The sequence below is a fragment of the Lepus europaeus genome, chromosome 17 (genome assembly GCF_033115175.1).
Source record: "Lepus europaeus isolate LE1 chromosome 17, mLepTim1.pri, whole genome shotgun sequence".
In the NCBI taxonomy this organism is placed as follows: Eukaryota; Metazoa; Chordata; class Mammalia; order Lagomorpha; family Leporidae; genus Lepus; species Lepus europaeus.
The window spans coordinates 5,122,346-5,133,220 of record NC_084843.1 but is presented as its reverse complement, the minus strand read 5'-3'; positions in this window follow the sequence as shown (position 1 = coordinate 5,133,220).

Here is a 10,875-nt window from a genome sequence, read left to right as displayed (position 1 = left end):
GTGGGCGCCCAGCGTCTGCTCCTCCAGACATCTGGGCAACGTCAGGGGCAACACACATTAGCCACGTGGGAGAGTTTTAGAAGCATAAAATCAGACTGTGAAAAAACAAAAGGAGAAGGGAGCTTGGTGGGCGAGAGCAGAGAACACAGCCCTTCCTGCTCCACCGCCGGGCACTTGCCTGGGCAGGGCTGCGGGGAGATGAGGGTGCTTGCCGCTGGACACCTGCCGCAGGCGAGGTCCTGGGGCCACGGCGAGCTCCATTCTGTTTAAGGGCCAACAGCGGCACTGGGGAAACCCTCTCCTTGGACCGACGGTCACAGCGGCTCCACCACGGACCAGCCATGTGCACTGACTGAGTCCCTCGCTCTCCGCTCTTGGTTTCCCGTTCTGAAAAATCACTGAAACCACTTCCAGACGGGCAGACTCACAGGTCCTGCTAAATGGGCATGCCTGCAGCCCGCAATGCAATGCCTACAGCCCACGATGCAACGCCTGCAGCCCGCAATGCAACGCCAGGCTGCTGAGACCGCCGGGCTGCTGGCCCCAGCTTCCAGGGGATTCTCTGAGGTCCAGCTGACAGCAGCCTCCGTGAGTGACAGCCGAATCAAAGATGCTGGGTTCATTGCCAAGCAGACACAGATAGTCAGGGTCAGAGTTCATGATAAAGGTGAAGAAGGAAGAATATTGCCACAGAAATGAAAAAACAAAACAGAATAGCGGGAAGAAGGAGGACCTCACAAAGGGGCCCGCACGCATGTGGGAGGGAGGGAGAGGCACGGTGGATTGGCACACGACGGGCACGGATGCCACCGGAACAGGCAGTCATTGCGAATTCCAAAACCAAACTGGAAGCCTACACTCACCGTCACACGAATCAACTCCGGACAACTCCAGACAGCCTAAAACGCCGACGTGAGGGGACACCTGAGAGATTCTTAGAGGGGATGGCGCGTCGATATTTTCATGATTCTGGGTGGGGAAGAATATTCCGAATGTTCCCAAGGCCAACACTATCATTAAATAAAAGTTTGATAAATTCAGCCATTTTGAATTTAACGATTTATGATCAATAGATCCCATTAAGAGAGAAGACTGCTTGTTAGCAGATCTTTCAAGCCATATAAGAGACACAGGGTCAAGGTCGAGATTAATTTTTACAATTCTTATAAATAAAAGTCAGTGACCTAATGGAAAAACAGGCACAGACAAAATAGACATTCCTCAAACGGGAAATGTCACTAAAGGACTGAAATGATGTCCGACCTCGTTAGTACACAGAGAAACGCGAGATAGAACCAACAGACCCTTCCCCACCTGCCAGACTGGCAAAGCACCCGCAGTCCTGGCACTGGGGAGACCTGGTGGCGCTGGGGCGGCCCTGTGCCTGGAGAGCAAACCCACGCAGTCACCACAGGCGACAACTGGTAAACACGAAGACGAAAGCGCCCAGCCCTCTGGCAATTCTGCTCTCACACCATTTCACCAAACTCTAACCATTGATTTTAAGATATACCATTTTTACACAATGGGTTCTAACAATGTCAAAATCCTTACAAATGCCTTCCAGACTTGTTTGTGTCTTCTGCTTTCCCCCTGCATCCTTAGGAAACCAGTAGGATCGGAGACGAGCAGGTGGAGCTGCACACAACCAGGAGGCTGCTGTCCGCCTGGCATTCACCCCGAGGAAAGGTGGCCCTGCCCTTCCTGACCCCTAGCAGGGCCAGGCTCCGTGGAGGTCACAGTCACCCCCTGAGCGCCCTCCTCCCAGCAGAGGGGCAGGTGACTGTGCAATCCAGCCCCTTGCAGAGCTGGGACGAGGTGGCCTGCTCAGAGCACACAAAGCGAAGCTTGCGGCCAGAGCCGTATCTGATGGCTTCAGTCCCAGGAAATTTTCAAACCAATCCCCAGAAGCACTGCTGTATCCGTAGCCGACTGCCGCCTCCCGCACGCCAGGCGTGAAGCTGGTGGCTCAGGCCTTTATAAATCAAGTCCATTGTTTGAAATTCCCAGATGCAAAGAGTTTAAACCTGAGGCAGCAGGGATGCTGACTTAAATATCTGTATCTCCTCCATAAATAATAAATACATCAAACTAAACTGTGATTATTTTTCACTTTCCTTTGTCTTAGATCTCGTTGGAAATAAACGGGAAAAATACGGCCCCTCGTCCCCCAGGCGACAGAGAAGTGTCCCCCTCCCGCCTTCCTCAGTCAGGCAGTTCCCTCTGAACACTCTCATTAGGGAACGTGATGCGAATAACAATGAGCCACAAAGCCCCTGCAGGAGGCAGGCCTGCCCTTGAACTTGTAGTACAGGCACCAGCTCTGGCCCAGCAAGGGGTGGGCGCCTGGAACCCTGCCGGTGGCTTTGTCCCTCCTAGAACCCTCTGAGCCATCGTACAGGGTCCATAATTCCATGACAGGTGGGGCAGAATCTCAATTTGTACTGAGTTTGTTCCTACTGGCATGCACCAAACCATTAGTTTTTGGGGTTTTACCAGGAGGACAGACTAAGAGGACAACTGCCTGCCGGTTGTATGTGACAGGCTTCTGGAAGGGGGTTCTGCGGTGGACCAGGAGGTGTCTGGGGCCTGGGACAGTAGATTCCACTGCTGGGTGCAGGATGTGCCCCTTTGGATACCACTTTGAACTTGGATGAGGGCCACCAGGGTGGTGGTAGCAGGAGGCAGGGCAAGGAGCCACTTCTCCCTGTCTTGGCAAAAATGCCACCAAAAATGTCCCCTGCTGTGGTTCTGGGCAGTCAGCCCTGGTCTTGCCGTTGTCCTGGGTGTCGGGAAAGGGTGGAAATGCTACCATTTTCGGGGGGCCTGATGCCTGCGTGAGGACCTCCCGCACCCACCCCTGAGTCCTCACTGTGGCCCCAGCAGCTGGCGGTCCCACTCCTATTTCAGACAGAAGGCAGAGGCTGGGCACAGCTCAGCCCCCAGACACAGAGGGACGCAGAGCCAGGGCTGGAGCCACACTGGAGTCCCTGCCCCAGCTCTTGCACGGAGACCACGCACAGCAGCCAGGGAGGAAAGCGCTGTCTGGGCTTTTGCAGACAACACTGCTCTTGCATCCACTCCCAGCCCTGCCTGAGTCTGATAAAACCGACTCCTGTTCAGAGGCAGCCATGAGATCCCACAGAGGCCTGGCCAGGCGAGGCTCAGGGTGCCGCACGGCGAGGTGTGGCACCGCCCCCAACCTCAGAACACTGCCAGGAGCTGGCACCGCCGAGTCGCCCATGACCCCGCCAACACAGACCTGCCCCACGGATTAAACAGATAGTGCAGAGTAAAACCACGAGGACTGGGAGTGGGCTGGTGTTATCTTCTTCTCCAACAAAAGATAACAGGTAATTGCTTTTTTATCACAGGCACTTGGAATTTAAAAGCCAGCTGGGAGTGGAGCTCCAGAGCACCCCTACCCTGGGCTGCCCCCAGCCCTGTGCACTGAGGACTAACAGGTCACCCTGGCTGCTCTCCCACTATCAAAGCCAGAAGAGCCACGGTGCCACAAAACAGGTGGCAGCCACGCGACCCGGCAGGGGGGCTTCCCAGAAATGGTTGTGCACACGACTACGCCCACCCGTCCCCCGAGGTTCTAAATCGTAATCACTTCCCTAAATGCAGCCTTGACCCAGGGAGAGATGTTTGGCCAAGGAAAAGGAGCCTGTGCCTGGCCTTCCCGGAAGAGAGAAAGCGGTTGCCTAGCAACCCAGCCACCACCACCCCCAACTCCCACCAGTCACCTGGCTCTGCTGAGAATGGCAGGTCTTCCACAGGCAGCCACCAGCACCGAGCAACAGGCAGGGGAGCACCCCGCTCTCGCCCACGGGGCACAGGCACAGAGGCCGGCGGGGCTTCCTCCCCAGACATCCTGGGCTCCCCAGCGGCCCCCCACTCCGTTCTTCCAGCTCTGCTGGGCAGCACGTGCTCCCTCTGTCTCGAGCGCTCTCTGCAGCGCTCAGCAGCTTCTGTGTCCCAGCTGAGCTGTGCGCCTGCCGCAGGGGTCATTCCCCAGGTCTCCCCTCCTTACGGAAAACACTTGCTGGCTGGTGGGGCTGCAGGGCATCCCCTCAAAGCCGGTGCTCCGTCCTGATCCCAAGTCCCTCAGGCTGCAGTCTCACTGGGAGAGGGGAGCTTGAGAGGTCATCAAGCCACAGGAGGTGCTGGGGCAGCCAGTCCAGTCCAACGAGCGTTAATTAGGGAAGTTTGCACACGGATGCTCTCGGGGACAGCCACAGGAAGCAGACGGCAGAGGTCGGGGCGTTGCTGCCACAAGCCCGGGCACACCAGGGCTGGCCCCGGGAGCCACCGAGGCTGGGGACAGGCGTGGAGCAGATCCTCTCACAGCACCCCTGCACCTTGATCTTGCAGCGTGGCCTCTAGGTCTGAGTCCATGGGTCTCTGTCGGGCGAGATGCAAGGGACACAGCAACTTCCCGGCTCCCTGTGTGGCTGTGGCCGCGTCACTTCCCCAAGTCATGGCGCTCCCACAGCCCCTCAGTGCACACGCGAGGCGTCTGGGTATCAGAGCGGGGAGGAACTCGCTGGCACCCACAGCTCCACGGTGAGGGAAATGGAACCGGGACCCTGGAAGCCCACACGCTAACCCCAGCACTATTCTGCCTCTGCTTACTCCAGGCGTGGCTCTGGGCACCCCCACACTGAGAGGTCCCCTCCCAAAGGAGCTACAGGCACAGCCAACTGCTTACTAGGCCAGGGGACCCCGGAAGCCAAGGCGCCGTGAGACACTTGATCTGCTGGGGTGGGGGAGGGCACGGTGCCGCTGAGCTGCAGGCAGGACCTGCTCAGCGGCTGGAGCCCAGGAGACCCCGTGCAGAGAGCTGAGCCGCAGTGAAACGAGCTTTGATGCCGATTCGACTACTGTGGCTCTAGGGTGGTGGGGAGAGAGGCTGGAGGCAGGAGGCAGCCCCCCTCCCGCGCCAGCGCTGGACAGGGCACTGTGGAGCGGCTCTTCCTCCCCAGGGGCAGAGCAGGGCACTCAGCAGCGTTTTTCGCAGTTGGAATGCTCGGTCACCCCACTGTCACCTGGACTAATGCATTCAGCAGGAAAAGCAAAATTGCAGCTCACGGAATTTAAAACTCTCCAGGCTGTGGTCCTCGTCCACAGCGAGGCTACGCCTGTTAGAGAGACGTGCAGGTGAAGCTCAGCTACCAACAGGGTCATGGAGGTCAGACAAGTGAACACATGTGTATATGTGATTGTGCACATGCACATGTGTGTATATGTGTGAATGTCTGCATGTGGGCATGCATATGTATACATGTGTATGTGTGTGTATGAATATGTGTGTATGCATGTGTGTTTGTGTATATGTACATGCGTGTATGCGTATAGGTAATTATGTATATGTGTCCATGTGTATATGTATGTGTGCATATGCATGTGTATATATGTATACGTATGTGTGTATGTATGTGTATGTATGTGTATATGTACATGAGTGTATGGGTATGTCTATATACGTATGCAGATGTGTGCATGTGTAACTGTGCATATATGTACATGTGTTTATGTATGCATCCATGTATGAATGTGTGCACGTGCATATATGCACATATATGTATATGTGTGTGCATGTGTGTATGTGTCATCTGTGTATGTGTGTGAGTGCATGTATGTACATGTGTATGTGTATGTGTATGTATATGTATGTATATGTGTACACATATGCATGTTTGTGTGTATGCACACATGTGTATGTGTGCACATGTTTGTATGCACTATGTGTGTGGATGTATGTGTATATACATGCTTATGCATATATGTGCATATGTATTGTATGTGTGCATATGTATGTTTGTGTGTATGTGCATGTTTGTGTGCATGCATGTGTGTGAATGTGTATATATGTATTTATGCATGTGTGCATATGTGTGTTCATGTATGTGTGTGTTTATGTATTTATGCATGTGTATGCATGTATGCATTTGTCTGTATGCATGTATGTGTGTGCATGTGTGCATGTATGTGTGTGTGTGTGTGAAGAGCTTGAAATGTCTATGAGACCCTCTTGTAGCATTTCATGACAAATGCAAATCATGTAAATAAATGCATTTCAGTGACTTTTCTATTCAATCAGACCTTGAGCCAAACTACTGTAGAAATAAATTCATTCCACAAACATAGTAAGAATGAAATCTGAAGGAAGGTTTCAGGTAAAGCAAAAGAAATATTAATAAATATTTATTTGTGATTTCTCTAAAACGGGCAAAATTTCCAAGAGCAGCGTATGTGGAGAGGCTTGTAAACTGTTTCTGTCCCGACACGCAGCTGCCGAGGCTGCTGTGTGCTGTGTGGATTTTTTCACCATTTCATACAAACGATGATTTATGGGATTTACTGTGAGGAATCACGAGACGCCACGGAATGAAATGGGGGAGGCGGGGACAGAGCAGGCGGTGGAGTTGGAAAGGAAGAGGGGCTACGCTCAGGGGTGCAGACAGGACCACTGCCTGTCCTCAGCCCAGGGTCCAGGTGAGAGCCCTGGGCGCGCCCAGGGGAGCAGAGGCCGGGTCCATGTCAGAGCCACCTCTGGAGCAGTAATTCTCCATCAGGAGAGAAAAACCAACAAAGCAATGAAGTTAGAAAGCTTCCAGGAGCACACACACTATACAACATGCGAGATCCGTATCAAGCGTCACAGAACTGTGAAAACAAAAGGAGAGAATGAACGGCGAGGCACCACCGGTTTCTGGACGGAAATGTAAAAATTGGGGCTGGTGCTGTGGCACAGCTGGTTAAGCCACTGCCTGTGACTCCAGCATCCCATGAGGGCGCCGGTTCTATTCCCAGCTGCACCACTTCCCATCCAGCTCCCTGCTAACGGCCTGGGAGAAGCAGCAGATGCCCATGTGGTGGACCTGGAAGGAGTCCTGGCTCCTGACTTCGACCCGGCCCAGCCCCTGATATTGCAGCACTTGGGGAGTGAACCAACAAGTGGAAGATTCTCTCTCTCTCTCTTTCTCTCTACCTCTCCCCCGCCCCCTTCTCTGTAACCCTGCCTTTCAAATAAATAAATCTTTTTTAAAAAAGTAAAAATCATAAGGTCCATTCTGTCCAAATTAATCAATAAATTTCCATGTTAATCAAGAGCTCGAGAATCTGATTCATCAGTGTGGAAAGGAGTACGCTGAGGATTCAATAACCAAGAAAATGTGGATGGCAGACGCTGAGGGGAGATATGGCCACGCTGGGTATCTAAGCAGCTCTCAGCCGGAGCAGCAGGAAGAGGTAGAAGCAAGAACAAAACAGCTGTGTCCACGTGGGGTTCAGTTTAAGAAAGGGGCATCTCAAGTCCGAGGGGACGGGATAGCACGTAATATTAACAATCAATTCGGGCAGCGCATATCACTGCGATCCGCATTTAAAGCTGTGCACAAAACTAAATTTAAAACAGACTAAAAGTATAATGTAAAAAAGCGAAATCATAAAAGAGGAATATCTTTCATAATATTAAAAGCTTTCTTCAAGAAGACAAAATAGGGACTGGCCTCGTGGCACAGTGGGTTAAACCTCGGCCTGCAGTGCCGGCATCTCTCAGGAGCACTGGTTTGAGTCCTGGCTGCTCCTCTTCTGATCCAGCTCCCTGCTAATGTGCCTGGGAAAGCAGCAGACCCAGATGGAGGTCCAGGCTCCTGGCTTCAGTGTGGCCCACCACTGGCTGTTGCAGCCACTTGGGGAGTGAACCAGCAGATGGAAGACCTCTCTCTCTCTCTGTCTCTCCTGCTCTTGCTCTATAACTCTGCTTTTCAAATAAATAAATTAATCTTTTTAAAAAGAAGACAAAATATCCAGAGGTCTTAAAAGATTAATAGACTGAAAATGAATAATTTCATATGACAAATGTTATTATATGCAAAATTATTAGATGAGCGATAGACAGGCAGGAAATATTAACATTCATGCTGTAAAAGTAAAGTCTATGATTCTATTAAAATTAAATACTTTAGAGGAGTGAGTAAATGATTTGAACATGGATTTCACAAGAAACTAAATGCCTTAAAATACAGCTTAAAAATTGGAACTCTGTCAGCAAGAAGGTCATCACCAGATGCAAGACCCTTGACTTTGAACCAAAATAAATTTCTTTTCTTTAAAAAAAAAAGGCTGAAATTTTTTAGCAATTGAGAAAAATATAAGTTAAAGTAACAATATTTAAAGAAAATATAGGAAAAAATATATATCTTGTGCCTGAAAGAACATTATCAAGAAAGCTAAAAGGAAATGTAAAGAATGGTGTCAAATATTTGCAAATCACATCTGTGGTAAGGGGTTGCCATCTAGAACACATCAAGAACTCTTACAACTTAATGATTAAAAAAGAAAAAAGAAAAGAAAAGGCAACCCAAGTTAAGTACAGGGAAGAGCGTCCATGGATGTCCTCCAAGAAGATGTGCCAAAGGCCAGGGACCCCTGAGCAGATGTCAGCTCTGCTGGTCCTTGGGGAAGTGCAGCCCACACCCGGGAGACACGGCGTGACACGAGCCGCCCACTCAGCCATACAGTGAAGGAGAAAGCAAGCAGAGGCCACGAGCATCGTGGTGACACGGAGGAACGGGATCCCAGTCGGTGGCCGTGTGGGACGGTACGGCCTGTCCATGCCCAGAAAGTCAAACACAAAATAACCATGTGAGCGCAGATACAGACCCCAAATACGTGAATCAGACCCTCAGAGAAACACTTTGACAGAGACGTTTGTACCAGCGCCGTTCACAAGAGCCAGTGCGGCCGCAGGTCAGAGCGCCTGGACCTGGAACGTGGGAGCCACCAGCAGAGGGGTGCATAAACTGACGGGTGTCTCTACACACTACAAATGCCACCCAGACACCAGAGGGAAGTCCTGACACAGGCCACGCTGTGGATGAGCCCACAGAACACCACGGCCGGTGGTGGAGGAAAACACCAAGGCCACAGGGCGGTGACTCCGTCTGTACACAGCGTCAGAACAGGAAAATCCGCGGAGATGGACAGTGGATCCACAGCCTCCCAGGACTGGGGGACAGAGGGTGGCTGCTGGGTGACAGCAAACCGGGCGGCACCATCCTGAGCCTGGCTCCATCCCGGCTCCTGCCTCCACCCCAGGAGGACACCGGCCTCCTGCTCGTCTCGGCGACACTGTTCTCTGGCCACGAAGCCCAAGCATGGACGGTCACAAGTCCTCCTGATGAGGTCAGAAAGACCTGAAAGATGCCCGCGAGGCTCAGTTCCAAGGCAGATGGTAAGGAAGGCTGCGACAGGCTCAATCCGTCTCCCTCTGAGATGTGAGCGCTTCCACGCCCACCGCCCTGCACGGCCAGTACCCCGCTGCAGCGTCTGTTGAGACCGCCCGCCATATGGGCGGTGCCTATGAGGTCCATGTTCAGCACTCACTACACACGCAGGCAATCCTTACTGGGTCCCAGGTTCTCATCAGAGGCGATGAGGAGGCTTTGATGAGGATGGGGTTGATGGTGGCACAGCAGAAAATGCTACCGGACTGACTACGTGGAAATGGCTAATTTTGTTGCAGTAATTTTATGTCAAAAAAGCAACAAGGGGGCCAGCACTGTGGCTTAGTTGGCGAAGCCTCTGCCTGGGGAGCCACCTGCCTCTCATTTGAGCTCTGGTTTGAGTCCCAGCTGCTCCTCTTCCAATCCATCTCCCCGCTATGGCCTGGGAAAGCAGTAGAAGATGGCCCAAGTGCTTGGGCCCCCGCATCCACATGGAAGACCCGGAAGAAGCTCCTGGCTCCTGACTTCAGATTGGCCGAGCTCTTGCCATTGTGGCCATTTGGGATGCACCTCTTTTGGGGAGTGACCAGTGGATGGAAAATCTTTCCGTCTCTCCCTCTCTCTAACTCCATCTCTCAAATAAATAAATAAATAAATAAAAATATTTTAAAGAATGAGATTTCTTGTCTTTCCCACACAGGCAGGCACACACCTATGCACACATGCACACACACACAGGGTCAAGCGTGAGGAAGTGGGTTCCCCCATCCTACTGGCTCAGTGTAGATGAGTGGAGCATTTCATGGAGGAGAGTTTGTATGTATTAAAAATAAAATGCACATACGTGTAACCCATCAATTTCTCTGACAGGACTGAATTCTACATGTTCCCCCCAGATTATAGCTATGGATACAGATATGATCACTGGTGTTTAGTTTGTGCATAAAATGAAACAAATTAAAAATAAAAATCTGGCAAATGTGTGTTGTTGATTATGTTAAGAGCCTCAAAGAACCAATTGGTCTCTAATTGCCCTTGAACACCCCTTAAATCACCCATAAATTGCGTATCTGTGATTTGTGTAAACAACTCTGTTCAGCAATAAAAACGTTCACATACATGAATTTACACCACCACGTCTAACACGAAGTTCCATAAAGTGGCTGTAATGAAACTAAATCACTCAGGAGCAGCACTGCTTAGACATACTTCAGCCAATCTCTGAATAGTCAACCTTGCTGGCTTGTTTGCGGCCAATCAAGAATCTCTGCACCTCTGTCTTTCATCCGAGAACTGGGAATGAGAAACGCGTGGGCCCCAAAGGAGAATCGAGAGTCTGCAATGATTTCGTTCAAAGTACTTGGCGCTGTGTCCAGCGCAGCCACAGGAAGCAGTCAGTAGGGGGCGCTGCTGGGCACTCAGGGGGTTGATGTTTGGAAAGGGGATGGAGATAATCATAGACCATTTTTTTTTTTTTTATTTGACAGGTAGAGTTATAGACAGTGAGAGAGAGAGACAGAGAGAAAGGTCCTCCTTCCATTGGTTCATCCCCCAAATGGCCACCACAGCTGGCGCCGAGCTGATCCAAAGCCAGGAGCCAGGTGCTTCTTCCTGGTCTCCCATGCAGGTGCAGGATCCA